The 17,025-nt window shown below is 35.2% G+C and overlaps 1 protein-coding gene across 4 annotated transcripts in view; it reads right to left on the bottom strand.

The window, feature by feature from the left end:
- The window catches only part of CNTN1 (contactin 1), a 392,585-nt gene that overhangs the window by 364,300 nt on the left and 11,260 nt on the right, over positions 1-17,025 (bottom strand). The window lies entirely within an intron of this gene.

Below are 17,025 nucleotides of genomic sequence, written 5' to 3'. Positions count from 1 at the left end.
CATATTTTAGAGATAAATATAGGTGTAAATAAAAACAAATAGTCTAATTCTTAGACTAGTCATGAGTAGACAAGTCTAAGAAAGACACATTAGATTGGGCGCGGTGGCTCACGCCTGTATTCCCATCACTTTGGGAGGCCAAGGTGGTCGGATCAAGAGGTCAGGAGTTCAAGACCAGCCTGACCAACATGGTAAAACCCCATCTCTACTAAAAATACAAAAAAAAAAAAAAAAATTAGCCAGGCATGGTGGCATGCACCTATAATCCCAGCTACTCAGGAGGCTGAGAAGGGAGAATTGCTTGAATCCAGGAGGCGGAGGTTGCAGTGAGCCGTGATTGCCCACTGCACTCCAACCAGGGCAACAGAGCGAGCGCAAGCAAAAAAAAAAAAAAAAGACTCCATCTCAAAAAAAAAAAAAAAAAACATCAAAGTAGTCTGACCACCAGACCACCAAAATAAGTCTTTTAGCAAACTCTACTCTTTTAACTTTGTGTGGTACTAACACATGGTAAATACTTAATAGATATTTGCTTTGTTGTCTGAGATCTACAGCTACATAGCAAGCATGTTATGTGTTTCATTTGAACCATGCAAGAATATACTGAGCAAATAAGGATGATATATTTTATTGATCTCAAAGCACAATAAGATCATTCAAGTTTCACAATTACACATGGAATATAGTTAAGGTTTCAGTCTTCATTCAAAGATAGATTCTCTTTTTCATAAAAGCCACTACTTCTTTTCTTTCAGTTGTGACATTTAGTAACTCTTTTGTAAGCCCGATCATCAGGTTAAGAAGGACAACTACTTAGAATTTCCTCGCAAAAAGCTTAGAAATTATAAAGCACTTTTTGAGCTTAATGAAGTTTATGATGTCTAAATGCTTAGGCCTATACATAAAGCTTCCCTAAATACCATACTCCAAAAATACAACTATCCTGAATCTTAAATCAAAGTGACGATTAATTCATCTTCCCATTGTGTTCACATATTACTGATTTATTTAGCAAACTCTAATATTATAAAAAAAAGAATACCCATAAATTACATTATTTCCTTTGGTGACTCAGCAACTGTTAATTTTTCCATATTGAGCACTTTATTTCTAACTGAATGGGCAACACTTGTTCAAGGGACAAATAAGTAAATGATTAACTTTAGTTGTTTAGTGTTTAAAAAGTTTTGAACCATAATAACATGCAGGTGATCAAATAATGCTTATCTCAAATAGCCTCTACTAAAAAAAAAAAAAAAACAAAAAAAAAAAAACCGTCAAAACATCCAAGGTGAGGGGAAGAAAATGTAATGGAACCATCCTTCTAAGGCATCTTTGGAAAATGTTCTCCGATGAAAAAAAAAAAAAAAATCCCAGATATTCATCATATGAATAGCCAGGGCCCAGAAATGCACACAAAGGTCTTTTCAAATCAAGGTAACAGTAGAGTGAGAGAAAGTTTTGAAGGATAGGTGTGACGTCCATTAGATGTGCTTAGAATCCAAGCACTATCACTTATTGACTCTAAACTTGTAACCTCGCTTGACCTCAGTTTCTTCATCTTTAAAGAGGGGATAGTAGTCTCTACCTCACAGTGCCATGTGAGGACTCTATTTAGTTGTACTGCTACAACATGATGGATTTTAGAACACCTTAGCGATTGCCCCTAGAGGCTTCTTTTTTTGCCCACTAGGACAAAAATGGTGGGCTCTACCGACATTACTGAATTCACCGAAGCCAGTCACCAGTGTCGACTGGAAGCTTCTCAGGTTCCTTATCAGAGAAGGCACTGAAAAACACTGGACACGGTGGCTCACACCTGTAATCCCAGCATTTTGGGAGGCCCAGGTGGGCGGATTATGAAGTCAGGAGATCAAGACCATCCTGGCCAACACGGTGAACCCCCATCTCTATCAAAAAAAAAAAAAAAAAAAAAATTAGCCAAGCACAGTAGCACGTGCCTGTAGTCCCAGCTACTCAGGAGGCTGAGGCAGGAGAATCACTTGAACCCGGGAAGCGGAGGTTGCAGTAAGCCAAGATTATGCCACTGCACTCCAGCCTGGCGACAGAGCAAGATTCTGTCTCAAAACAAAACAAAACCAAACAAAACAAAAAACAAACAAACAAAAAAAACTTTCATGAACCTCAGGAAATACCTTTACAATTATTCAGCAAGTTCTTGGTTTCAAATGAGAATGCACATTACTTTAAGAAAGAGATATCCGTCAGATGAGATAAAAGAAATATTAAATAGGCCCAATTCCATGTGAAAACATAAAAAAAACACTGAGAAAAAATTAAAACTTAATCTAATTTTAAGTCATTCAATTAAAAATTTAGAATCTTTCTTCTTCAAAGACAAAATACATAACCTATTTACAAAAAAAGCCCCATTTTCTTAGTAACTTTAAAGCTCACTAAAGACTGATTAATATAGACCTAAAGATGACAAACCTAGTTTTATAAGAATTCATGGGCAGAATTACTTTTCAACAAGGCCCTATTTTGCTGAAGTAATCTGCCAGGTGTCTCATGTTTACAGGAGTAATTTTATCCAGTGGTGCCCACAATTCTAAAGCCTCACCTTAACCAATGCTAGAAAAATAAAACTATATTTCTACATAAAACTGTGAAATGACTTTCCTCATGATGTCATAATGCTCCTTCAAGAAACTGACTTGAAATAAAATAGATGAAGTTCATTTGAAAATGACTGTTTATTTACAAATATTGACACCCAGTGAATGAGCAGAAATTCACTTATTTTGAATATCAATTTGGATGGCTAGCTGAAGTTTAAATAAGAATGTACTTTAGAACTGAAAGGAATAAAAACAATTTGGGGTCAGAAATCCAATGCCTATCAAGAATATAATAACTATACCCTGTGAAATTCTTCATAGCCCTTTATACGAAAAGTAGCTCAGTGTTCATTTCAGTTGAGTTTAATGGATTTATCGTTTATAATTTTAGGTGAATGAATGTCCTGTATTGATTTTCTTATTTATATATACATTTAGGTAAAACAAATAACAGTTTCTATACAAAGGTTCAACTGTGTTTCAGCTTAATACAAATGAATGTTAAAATCAAAGAGAGTGAGAGCAGTAATTTTAGTCAAATTTTTGCTTGTACTGGGTTCAGGTTTTGATCTCAGTCTCCAGCAGTTACTGAATCAATGACTATGTGCAAGTTATTTCACTTTTCTGAGCCTTTCTTATAAAACAGAAAAAAATAACACTTTTGGCTAGCTGTGAGGGTTACCCAAAAATATGTACAAAAGGCTTTGTACACACCTATAAATATATAAACCATTATTTTCTCTTTCCCCATTGCTGGTGAAGATTAAATAAGATTATAAAACACACCTAAAAGAGCTCTGTAATTGTTAGCTTTAAAGTGTTATTAATATATATGGGAGCACATTATATTTATCTGTTTTTAAGTAGACTGATTTCTACATGGGTTCCTTAACATTAGAGAAGAAAAAGTATTTTTGGTGTTCCCTCTGATATGGTTCATTTATTCTTAGTATCAGAAGTTTGCCGTCATCTTGTCCCCGTAACTATGTGATAAGATCACAGACAGTTTTCAACTATAATTACAGTAATAATTGTTGCCAAATTCTGAATCTAAACTATCCATGTATCTTCCAATGCCCTTTTCCTTGAAGGCTAAGCCAATGAGTTTCAGATATGCTTGGAAATGCAGCTAGTGTCTCAGTCTCTAGACTCATTTGTAATTGCCCATGTCCAACACCCAGGTGATGTAGGCAAAACTTTATTCATAATAGCTATCAAGTGTATATTTTGAAGGATACATTGCTCCTTATATGGCACTTTCAACATTTGTTAGAGGTTGTCTCTTGTCTCAAGGTATTTAGATTTGTGAAGGAATAAAGAAGGAGAAGGAGAAAAAAGAGGAAGAGGAAAGAAGAAAAGGGAGGAGGAGAAGAAGACCAGGAAGGGGAAGGAAGAAAGGAAGGGATGAAAAGGAGGGAAGGAGAGAGGAGGAAGGAAGAAAGGGAGAGAGACAGGAAGGAAAGGAGGAGGGAGGGAAGGAAGGGAAGAAGAAAAGGAGAGAGAGAGAGAGAGAGAGAGAGAGAGAGAGAGAGAAAGGAATGGAAGCATCTAGTACCCTTGTAAGGATGCTGGGGCCAGTCCCTCATTACTTAACAACCTCTTGCCATGGGAAAGTTTATCCTTTTCTTTAAGCTTTTTTCCTTAGATTTTTTTAAAGCTACCTTTTGAGTTTACGGGAGGCTTAGGGACGATATTTTTAGAATGTCCTGTGTAGGCCTGACATAAAGAAAGTAGGTCTCAAGAAATGGTAGTTGTCTTCATATCTGCACATTTCCCTCCTTAACTATTATCCTCTATCCATTTCCCTATGTCAAGATGCAAGCCCAAACTAATTAAGTTTGAATGTCTGAATGGTGGTGCCCAGGCATCAGATCAGTGTTGTTAAAGTTACCCAGGTGATTTTAACATTCAGCTAGGTTGTGAGTCACTCTACCATCCTGACTTAAAATATTACAAATATCTGTGGAATTTAATTCTTAATCTCAAGGGTGCATTTACTAGTGATTTGTGATGGCAAATTACATCAAGTCCTCTGAGTGCTAAACTATAAGAGATTTGAAATCAGTTAATAAAAAAGCTTCAGAGCTGTTCCACTAGCTCCCCAAAAGGCTTGATTGTAATAAAAACTTGAGACCCTAACAGATTTATTTCTTAAAAGCAACAGGAATGGCAATATTTTATCCAACACAAGGGGAATCAAATGAAGACCTGGAAGATTACTTAGTTGTTTTTTAATATTAAGTTTGTGCAAAAGTAATCGCAGTTTTTGCCATTACCTTCAATAGCAAAAACTGCGATTACTTTTGCACCAATTAATAAAGAGGATTATTATTGATGTTAAAAGAAGGCAAAAAAAATCCTGCTAATGTGGCATTATCCTATGCATAAATGAATCTGTTTTGTTCTTTTCTCCCATTAATACTCTTGGCGTCATTATCATTTTCTGAGATAAGATTTACCAGTTAACAAAGAAGTGTTGGTACCAAAGTTACTACTTAGGGCAGTGCTACCAAAAGGAGGCTCTCAAAAAAGCAGTACCACCATCACCTGGGAGCTTGTTAAAATGCAAATTATCAGGCCCCACTCCAGACCTAACGAATTAGACTCTTCGACAGTGGGGTCAAGGAATCTGTTTTAACAAGTAATTCCAGTGACATTCAATGTACATTCATTCTTAAGAATCATGGGCTTAGAGGAAATCTAAAACAAATGAAATTCAGTTCTTAATCCATGCTAACCCATTTTTAATTTTTCTACAAAAATGCTTACAAAACAGTTTTCTTTCACAGAGAATTTTTCAATCAGCTGCAGAATGACCATGAGGACTTGAAGTTCTTGTCCAAGGTCAATATTTATCTCTTTTGTCAGAAACAAAAGACTTTCAGTCTGTTTTTGAGTGAGTGGATCGCATACAGAGCATAGAGTTAAATATCGAAGGCATATTTTGTTTCAGCAGGTCCTGAGGCAGTAAGAATCCCTCAAGAGCTGGACAGTACAAAATCCAAAAGTTGCAGAAGCTGCAGAATAGTCATATGATATAGTCACTTTTAGCTCACTGAAATATAATCTTGCATTTTTGTTGCTTCATTTCTATTTAAAAAATTCATGTTAAATCGCATTTTTGACAACCCTGACATCTTACAAGGTAATCAGTTCAAGGTTGATTAAATGAAAGTCTGCAGGAAAGCTGATTCAACATGTCACTTCTTAAAACAAATAATATATAATATTGATCTCAACCTCTATTTCTGTGAAGATATAAAAGATAAGAGCATCTTTATAATAAAGGATTAGACATGCTACTGTATCTTTTCATTTTCCAGTAAAGGTGGATAACATAACTTCACAAATAATCAACATTTTAATCATGTCTATGTTGGAGAGATGGGGGAAGGTGCTATTATTCAGTAATATGGGATCCTTTGTGTAAGATTTACAGTCACTATCCAGCAACCCACTGAGTCCAGAAACACCCATACTGTTCCATTTTTCTTCATGAAGTGCCCAAACTGCATGTTTTTCTTGAGTTTATTAATGTTTTAAGTGAAAATCTGCTTTTTGAAAATCCAAAAATCTTTAATATGTGTCTATCTGTGAAGAATTTTCAAACAGACAAGATACTAAATCAACTCCCAATTTTAAGTTCTTTAAGTAGAGAACACTATTTTCTGAATAATACAAACAAAAAAAATAAAACAGCTGGTAATCATTCCCATCTCATACCACATAGATAGTCAAATAATAAAATAAGATCTTTCCAGTGATCAGCAGAATCCCAATTACCCACCAAGGAGGTCACTTGACTTCAACCTGTTCCTCATAGCAGTGAGAAATAGAGGAGAGTGTAATTTCATAATACTAGGGGAAAAAGGTATGATTCTGTCATTAAACAGTAGACTTGACCAAAGCACTAAATGTGGAAAAGACATATGACTCTATTTTTCAGTGGTTCTCATAGTAATAATGCACAATGGTTTTGGATTGGACATTTCATTTACTTTTTTGTTTATTGTATTGGAAACATACAGAGCTCCTTCACTCTTCCTAAATACTGACTTTCTTCTCCTATGCCTTATGGCACATTTTTAACATGATAGGACCTTAAAAATATTACATCTACAGCACAACTTCTCTAGCACTTTCATTAGTCAAATGTTTTTTATGGTGTGTGGGGGGCATTTATATGTGTTATGTCATTCTATATAAATAGAAAAATCAACTGATGATATTATTCCAAATAGTCAATAGGTTATTAGTACAAAGAAACAGAAATCACCGAGTAAGTTTTTTTTCTACATTTAAAAAATATATATATATTTTATTTAATATAATATAAACAAGTATGATAACAACCATGATAAAATGTTCCTCGGCATGACAGTTTTGATTTTGTCCAACATCAAGTTTATTTAAATTTCTGCTCAATTAATCCCTGTAATTAATCCCATGAACTATATCAATCCATGACGTGAGGGAGAAAAATACTTTTCTAGATCACATAAATCACTTCAATTATATTTTTGAGAAAGCATTGAAAAAAAATTAATCATATAGGATTTAAAATAAAAGGCTCAGTTCATTTAAAAACTTTTTAATGGAATGTACTTGGTTTTGAAATGAATGCAAAAATAAGGTCCGGAACAGAAGCAGAGGCTAGTGGTGTTTTTCTTGCACAGTTTGCAGAACCATGAGCCAAATAAACCTCTTTTCTTTATAAATTACACAGCCTCTGCTATTCCTTTATACAAGGAAGAGTGTAAACAGAAGTGCCAGACTTTTTTTGACAACCAGCTCTCATGGGAATTAAGAAATAACTCACATCCCCAGATTACCTGCAGGATGACAGCAAGCTGTTCATGAGGGATCCTCCCTGGCGACCCAAACACTTCCCATTAGGCTATACGACCCATTAGGCTATACCAAACACTTCCAATGATTAGGCTATACCACCAAACATTGGGAATTAAAATTCCCATTTCAAACATGAGACCTGAACTTTTGGGGTTCTGAACAAGGCATTTATATCCATTCCAAATATTCTGTAGCATGTTACAATGGTTCCTGAAACTTAAAAGAAAAATCCAGAAGATGGTTTTATTAAATTTCTAGCAATTGAGTTATATCAGTCAGCTATTGTCTGGTAATGCTACAAAATAAACATCTCCAAATTACAACAAGCATTTATTTTTTTCTTGCTCATGAGTCCACAGTTTGACTGGGCCAGTTACACTTTAGGCTATGGGGTTGGTTGGGCTTGCTCTAAGCTTTGTATTGAGTTCAAACTCTGTTCAGATCTCTCCACATCCACCTTGGATCAGCAGGTTCCTAACATATGTAATTCTCAACACATATGACAGAGTATAAGAACCAAGCATTACTATCATACTAGTTTTTAAGTAAAAAATAAATAAATAAGTAACAGATGCACATTTGAAACCTCTACTTTGTTCCTATCCACTACTGTTACATTAGTCACAGAAAATCATATGACCTAGCACGATATCAACTGGCATGGCAGTATGCTCTATCACAGTAGGAATAGAAGATAAATGAATACTTGCTGAAAAACAAATCCAAACTATCAAAATATTTTTCTAAGAAGAAAAATTGAACAGTGCTAATTTGTGATGAAAGGTCTAGTAACATAACATCTGAAAAGTATTCATACAATTTATGAAATAAGGATATTTTAGTGACCTAGTAAAGTACAGCTTTAATAAAATAATAAAAAAGCAGATTTCAAAGGTTATAGAGTGAATTCAAGGCAAAGAACTGTGAAATAAGCATAGATGAATGTTTAAAGAAATTTGGGGCTGGGCACAGTGGCTCACTCCTGTAACACCAAAACTTTGGGAAATTGAGGCAAGACAATCATTTGAAGCCAGGAGTTTGAGAACAGCCTGGGAAACAGCAAATATAGCAAGACCCCTTCTCTACAAATAAAAATAACAGGCTAGCCATGATGGCAAGTGCCTGTAGTGCCAGCTACTTGGGAAGCTGAGGTGGGAGGATTGCTTGGACTCAGGAGTTTGAGGTCATGGTGAGCTACTAATTATATTACTGCACTCCAGCAAGGGAGACAGAGCAAGAACCTGTCTCTTAAAAAAAGAAGAAGAGAAGTAAGAATAGGAAGAGGAGAAGGAGGAGAAGTAAAAACAAAGAAAGAAAGAAATTTGGCTACAAAAGAGAAGGAAAAATGACCATAGTCATTAGTTGGGGGTGCAAAAGTTTAAGGAGGGTTTTCATTTGTTTAATTTCTTCTGCATCATTTTTAAGATAAAGAGAATTAGCCAAGCATAAATCCTGACATCAGGAAGTCAATAGAGAGGGTAAGGTTTAAGATACAAGAAAGAAGTGAGAATGAATACAGTGAGGCCCTAAAAATGTGAGGGGATATAACCCAGAACCCATGAGGAGAAAGAAGACTTAGACTGAAATTGACTTTACTTTTTCTCTGTAATAAATTGGGTGGAAGAGATATTGAAACTATAGTCTAGTAATTCTGAAAAGGGAAGAGAAAAATGAAAGAAAAACATAGCTAGAAAAGTTAATAGAGAAACATAACCCAAAAGTTTGAAGGTAGGAGAATTCTAAAATTGAGAGGGAAAGACTGAAATTTCAGTAGAAACTTCTGAGCACAAGAGAAAATTTCTCTTCATGTTGTGGAAAGTTGAGATCCACAGCATTGGTAGAGGGATCAGAAATATGAAAGAGAAGAGATTCCTCTCTCTGACAGGTTGAAAGGATAGCTGTAGAAATAGTGATGGTAAGGTGAAGCCGAATTTAACTAGGATATTGCACCTCAGAGTGATATTTGTGGTAATATAAGTATTAGTGTCTTCTTCTAGAATAGGTTCCAAAAGCATGTGGAGAAAGGCTGAATTTAAAATTCAATAATAGAAATAACTAGCTTATGTGTGAATTACACTATGAATCTAAAGAGAGAAAATAATTGTTGAGAACAGTAAGATTGTCTCTACCTGTATATTTGCAAGAACCTACAAGAAATTCTTTGGTTTTCCAGTATTCTTTTTAGAAACAGAGGATAATATGAATAAATAATATTTGTAAAAACAGTTGTAACACTGTTTTACAAGTCTGTACTCAAAAAATATCTTAAATGAATACAAGATCCTATATTCATATCTACCACCTTAGATCAGATATTAGATTTCCATATAAGTGGAAATTTATCAGTACAGTTATATCTCATTTTATTGGACTTCACTTTACTGCACTTCACAGATATTACATTTGTTTACAAATTGAAGTTTTGTGGCAACCCCATGTCAAGTAAGTCTATTGGCATTACTTTTCCAACAGCATGAGCTCACTTCTTATCTCTGTGCCATCTTTTGGTAATTCTCACAATATTTCAAACTTTTTCATTATTATTTTATCTGTTATGGTGATCTGTGATCAGTGATCTTTGATTTTACTATTGTAATTGTTTTGGGATGCCATGAACTGCACCTATGTAAGACTTAATTGATACTTAATCAATAGGTGTTCTGATGGCTACACCAAAGTTAATGCCTGCATCTTTCTCCCTCTCCTCAGGCCTTCTCATTCCTTCAGACAACAATATTGAAATTAGTTCAGATAACCCTACAATGGCCTCTAAGATTTAGAAGATTTCATAAGATTTTAGCTGCCATAGATAGTGATTCGTCTGATGGTTCTGGGAAAAAGTCAAATAAAATGGCCTCCAAGTGTTCAATTGAAAGGAAGAGTCCCACGTCTCTCACTTTAAATCAAAAGCTAAAAATTGTTAAGATGAGTAAGGAAGCTATACGGAAAGCTAATAAAAAACCTAGGGCTCCTGGCCAAATAGCTAAGTTGTGAATATAAAGGAAAAATTCTTGAAAAAAATGTAAGAGTACTACATTAGTGTACACATGAATAAGAAAGACAAACAGACTTATTGCTGATAATGGAGAAAGTTTGAGTAGCCTAGATACAAAGTCAAACCACCCACAACATTCTCTTAAGCCAAAGCCTAATCCAGAGCAAGGCCCTGACTCTCTTCCATTCTATGAATGCTAAAAGAAGAGCTGGAAGCTAGCAGAGGTTGGTTCATGAGGTTTAAGGAAAGAAGCCATTTCCATAACATAAAAATGTGAAGTGAAGCAGGAAGTGGTGATGTAAAATCTGCAGAAAGTTATTCAGAAGATCTAGCTAAGCTCACTGATGAAGGTGGCTACACTGAGCAACATAATTTTAATGTAAACAAAACAGTTTTATACTGGAAAAAGATGCCATCTAGGACTTTCAGAGCTAAAAAGGAGACGTCAATACCTGGGTTCAAAATTTCAAGACAGGTTGACTTTCTTGTTAGTGGCTAATGTAGCTGCTGACTTGAATCTGAAGCCAATACTCATTTAGCATTCTGAAAATTCTAGGGCACTTAAGAATTACACTAACTCTACTCTGCCTGTGCTCTGTAAATAGAACAACAAAGTCTGGATGTAGCACATCTGTTTACAGCATGGTTTACTAAATATTTTAAGCCCACTGTTGAGACCGACTGCTCCAAAAAAAACAATCCTTTCAAAATATTACTGCTCATTGACAATGCACCTGGTCACCCAAGAGCACTGGGGGAGATATATGAAGAGACTGCTGTCATTTTCATGTCTGCTAACATAATGTCCATTCTGCAGCCATGAATCAAGGGGTAATTCTGACTTTGAAGTTTTGGTTTTTTTTTTTTTTTTTAGGAAATACCTTTCAAAAGATTTTAGCTGCCATAGATAGTAATTCCTCTGATGGATCTGGGAAAAAGTCAATTAAAAATATTTTAAAAAGAACTTACTACTTTAGATGCCATTAAGTACATTTGGGAGGAAGTAAAATCAAAGTATCAGTATTAACAGGAGTTTGAAAGAAGTTGAATTTGAAGAGTTCCATATTTCAGTGGAGAAAACAAATGCAAAAGTGGTAGAAATAGCAAGAGAAATAGAATTAGAAGTGGAGCTTGAAGATTTGACTGAATTGCTATAATCTCATGATAAAACTGTGACAGAAGAGGAGTTGCTTCTTATGGATGAAAGTGGTTTCTTGAGATAGTATCTACTCCTGTTGAAGATGCTGTGAACATTGTCAAAATGGCAAGTAAGGACTCAGAATATTACATAAATTCAGTGGATAAAGCAGTAGCAAGATTTGAGAGATCAATTCCAATTTTGAAAGAAGTTCTACTGTGGGTAAAGTGCTATAAAACAGCACTGCATGCTACAGATGAGTCAACTGATTTCACAAACCTCAGTGTCATCTTTTTAGAAATTGCCACAGCCACCCCAGCCTTTGACAACCACTACCCTAAATCAGTCCTCAGATATCAGTGTTTAGGCAAGACCCTCTCCCAGCAAAAAGATTATGACTGGTTGAAGCCTTGGACAATTATTAGCATTTTTAGTAACAAAGTATTTTTTAATTAAGGTGTGTACATTTTCTTAGACATAATGCTATTGTACACTTAATAGACTACAGTATAGTGTAAACATCACTTTTATAAGCACTGCAATATCAAAAAATTTGTGTGACTCTCTTTATTGCAATACTGGATTTATTGCAATGGTCTGGAATAAACCCACAAAAACTCCAAGGTATGCTCATAGCTTGCCAGAAACTCAATAGTTAATGAACAAATGTTAATAGAGAGTCTCAGTGGTACAATTTTTACTTCCAAAGTAAAAGCATAGTATGTGTAATATACCATAATTTCTCTCTAATGTAAAATTCAATAAATGGAAGAAAATGTAACTTCAAATTATATTCAAAATTCTAGATCATATAGTTTCTACTTGAGAGAAGTACCTAGGAATAAAAAGCCATTGGAAGAGTTAATATTATAAAATAAAGCATCAATTTTTGATAAGTTACATAAAAATTAGAGCAAGCAGCCTTTGCTCTTAGTTGTACATAAATTATGCTTCATTTTGCAGCCATGTTGAGAATTTGGTTGACTAAAAATATCTTACATTAAAATTAGCAGTCTAGAAACTATCTTTCCAATGGCTACCCAAGAAACTGAAAACTCCAAAATATTTTTTCTCCCTCATATTTTCCTCTTCATCTCACAATGAAACTCTTTAGAGACAAATCAGTCACCCATTATCAGTCATCAAAAAACATATCTGGACAAGCACAGTAGATTAGAACATTTTGTGCACTGAAATAAATTAGTATTTAACATGAAAGGAAAGGGATGCTCAGATTGGCTAGCAATGTTTGTAAAAAGCCATCCTTTGTTAGAAAAGAAGGAAGATGATAGAAATGAAAGAGGAAGCCTGTAATCCCAGCACTTTGGGAGGCCGAGGCAGGCAGATCATGATGTCAGGAGATCGAGACCATCCTGGCTAACATGGTGAAACCCTGTCTCTACTAAAAAATAATTTTTAAAAAAACTTGCTGGGCATGGTGGCGGATGCCTGTAGTCCCAGCTACTCAGAAGTCTGAGGCAGGAGAATGGCATGAACCCGGGAGGCAGAGCTTGTAGTGAGCCGAGATTGCACCACTGCACTCCAGCCTGGGCGACAGAGCGAGACTCCGTCTCAAAAAAAAAAAAAAAAGAAAAAAAAAGAAAGAGGAAGAGGAGAAAAGCAGTGAACAGAAAAAGATAAAGAAGTAATGGTGGTGATGCCTCTGGCATTATGGTGATCCTTGAGGTATTTAAAAATTATTCTATAGGCTTAATCTGAACAAGTGTTTGTGTGTGTGTGTGTGTGTGTGTGCATGTGGCACGCGCACACACACGTCTTTATATGTATGTTTTGTTGAAGCACAAGCATTAACTCCATCTAGGTTGATCAAAATTTTTGTTTCTGGAATGTGCTCTGAGAAGCAACAGGGACACTGCTAGAAATGCAGATTCCTGGGTCCCATATCAGATCTACTAAGCCAGAATCTGTAGGGATGGGCGTCAGGATTCTGCCTTTTTAACAATCTCAGGTAATTCTAATGAACTGTAAATATTGAGAACAGCCAGTGCCTTATAATATATCAGTTATACAGCATATATATTATCATGATCATAACTACCAATATGGAAGAAGTAGTGTGGGCATCTGCTAATAAATAGACAACCTTCCTCTGGGATTTTCAGAATATGAAATATTATTAGAAAATACCATTTCTAAAATATTTTCTTTGTTTACTTTTAAAAACCCAAAACATTACTGTGTTTTGAGGGGTCCTATAAGTTTGAGGCAGTGTTCTAGGCACTGAAGATTCAAAATAAATATATGAAAAGTAAAGAAAGGGAGACATGACAGAAGTATTCTCCACTCTTTACACAAGGTGCCGGGCGCGGTGGCTAGTGTAAAGAGCAAGGGGTCAGAGACATGGTCTCTACAAAAATACAAAAAATTAAGTATGGCTAATGAAACCCAGGAGGCGGAGTTGCATAGCCGAGATCTATGTGGGCGACAGAGAGCGAGACTTTCTCAAAAAAAAAAAAAAAAAAAAAAAAAAAAGAAGTTTACACAAGGTACACTAGGAACACATGAGGGAGGTTTCAATCTGCCCAGGAGAAGTCAGGCCAGGAGAAGCTGCCTGGAAAATGTGGCATAGAGGAACCTTGAAAAATGAGCAGAAGTTTTCCAGATATACAGTGAAGACACAGCGCAAAGATTTCTCCCTGGTTAAAGCATCAAATGATACAGTTTGGATCTGTGTTGCCACCCAAATCTCATGTCAAATCATAATACCCAATGTTGGAGATATGACCTGGTGGGAGATGATTGGATCCTAGGGGTATATTTCTCATGAATGGTTTAGCATCAACCCTTTGGTGCTGTTCTTAAGATAGTAAGCTCTTCTGAGATCTGGTTGTTTAAGTGTGTAGCACCTCCCCACCACTCTCTCTTGCTCCTGCTCCTGCCATGTGAGATGCCTGCTCCCTCTTTACCTTCCACCATGATTGGAAGCTACCTGAGGTCTCCTCAGAAGCAATGCCTGCATTATGCTTCCCGTACAGGCTGCAGAACCGTGGGCCAATTAAACCCCTTTTCTTTATAAATTACTCAGTCTCAGGTATTTTGTTATAGCAATGCAGGAATGGACAAACACAACACCTTAAAAAAAAAAAAAAAAAAAGTTACTTTTGCCCAGAATTCTAAAACCTATTATAAAACATTGAAGAAAAAAAAAAAAAACTATGATCTGATGTAAATGGAAAAATTCTCTATCACTACCCATTATCAACAGTGCTTACTTCACCTCAAACGCAAGGAAGTTTATGATAAATAAAGTATATAAGCATATGCAAACTGAGCAGAAGGTCTATGGCAAACATGAAGCAGAAGTAATTCATCAGAATTCAAATAGTGGTGTCAAGTCAAAGGACACTGCAAGCAATTGTGAAGGAAAATATTCTCTGGATGAAACAAAATCCTGAAGAAAAGGCTGACACATTTTAATTCCCTAACAAATCAAATAATAGGCAATCACTAACTGAGAAATACCAGTTTTTGGACACTCAAAAAAGGACCCGTATTGTCAATATACCTTGGCATGACTCTTCCCTGAACACTGAAGGCACTAAAAAAGACAGAAAGCTAAGAAGAAACAAAGAAGAAATTACACTTGTTATATATCAGTAAATCTTTGTGACTTCTCCATATATAATGTTATCAGAGTATCAGAAAATAGAGGGATTTTTATTGCAGGGATAAGCTTTTCACATGCTGAGCAATGATTCTCTGAGCACATTTCAGTATGACTAACATAATCATTTAGGTCAGTAGCAATGGCAATTTTTCCTCTTTACAACTAATCACTTTACCATTGTAAAAATAAATAAGACAAAAAAAATTCTCAGTCTGGTGATGTGAGGAATGAGAAGATACAGGGAATAGCATTTTACAGAAACCATCAGTTTAAAATATCTCCAAAATCCGAGTTTTACTGTACATCTTTTCCTTAGTGATTTAGTCATATTGTAAATGACTATTTCTTATACCCCCATAACAGATATGATTGTATACAAACAGGAAACCATACGTGTTTATAAAAATAAGCAAGGTAGTATTCTAAGCTGTAGCTAGGGATGAAATCCTAAGCCTAGGACATCTGTGAATTTTTATGGCTTTTAAAAAGATATGTGTCTTAGCCAAAATCAAGAAAGAAGCTGTGAAATCAAAGAAGTTGTGAAAAAGATGAAGATGAAAAAATATGACTCTATGCTTAATTTTCTTTTCTTAACTACTCAAAGAGAGTTTTCATAACATACCTACCAGCAAGATGAAGTCAATAATACATTTACTACTAGATCTTATTAAAAGATGATTTGGAGAGTATGGGCCTACCAATTTTTCAACATTTCTTATCAAGTGAATGATCTACACATGCTGTTTCAAATCTAGACTTATTTTCTTTAACATTTTTGAAATTACAGTCCTTTCATATCTAGTATCTTTCTTTTACGTCATTAAATCCTAAAATAATTATGAAATCTGATTAAATCACTGCCTTTCTTTGAACCATTGCTCTGAGAATAAGACACATACTTCAACACTTTAAGGAAACTTTCTTTTTCTGCTCTTCAGCCACATATCTTGCTACTGTACAATTTATACTATACCATATTTCTTTATTTGTTTTTGTTATTTGAACCAGTCATGCTGTTCTTTGCTTCCAGGTCTTTACTTGTCCTCTGCAGAGGACAAGAAGATGTTGGCTCTCCTTGGATCAAAGCACCCATTCGCAGTTTTGAACTACCTTTTTATCTATTTCACACACTTAGTTTAGAAGACTCTTGAAGGCAAGAAAAAGTCTCACTTAATCATTACTATATCTCTAGCCCCAATGCAATGTCTACCACATGGTAGATCTGTGTTTCTGTTTTCTTTCTCTCTCTCTCTCCCCACCTCCTCTCACCAACAATATAAATAAAGGAAAGAAGGAAATATTATTCACATCACTTCTTTCCATTTCTAGCTAGCAGAAGAGACTACTTTGTAGATTATTCACAAGAAACAGGGCCCTTTTCATGTCTAGAAACTCTTCTCACTGAAGATCAAGCAGCTCTGAGAGGGTCATAAATAGGTCAGTGAGAAACAGGCATCTGCCTAAGTAGCCTAATTATCTAAATCGAACCTGGAAAACAATCAAATGAGACCGATACAGCAAACTTAACTTCCATGTCTATTTTCACGACTTCAGAAAATGAAGCACTCAAAGTAACAGGAGCTGAGTAAATTTTCCAAAATTACATATCTACTAAGTGCCAGAATGTAGATTTAAATCTTTATCCATTGAAAAGCTGTAATACTAAAAATAACAATGAAAGCAGGGGAGTTTTGGCTTGAATTTTATAAAACAACTTAGGATCCACTTAAATAAACTGAAATGTTTTTACAATTCCAAAAATAACTGAAATATTTTTATATAAAATAGCAAAATTTAGTCTACAGGGAAATACCAATTTTTATGTTTTATG

The sequence above is a fragment of the Macaca thibetana genome, chromosome 11 (assembly GCF_024542745.1).
Source record: "Macaca thibetana thibetana isolate TM-01 chromosome 11, ASM2454274v1, whole genome shotgun sequence".
In the NCBI taxonomy this organism is placed as follows: Eukaryota; Metazoa; Chordata; class Mammalia; order Primates; family Cercopithecidae; genus Macaca; species Macaca thibetana.
This window is presented reverse-complemented; position numbering and strand designations above follow the sequence as displayed.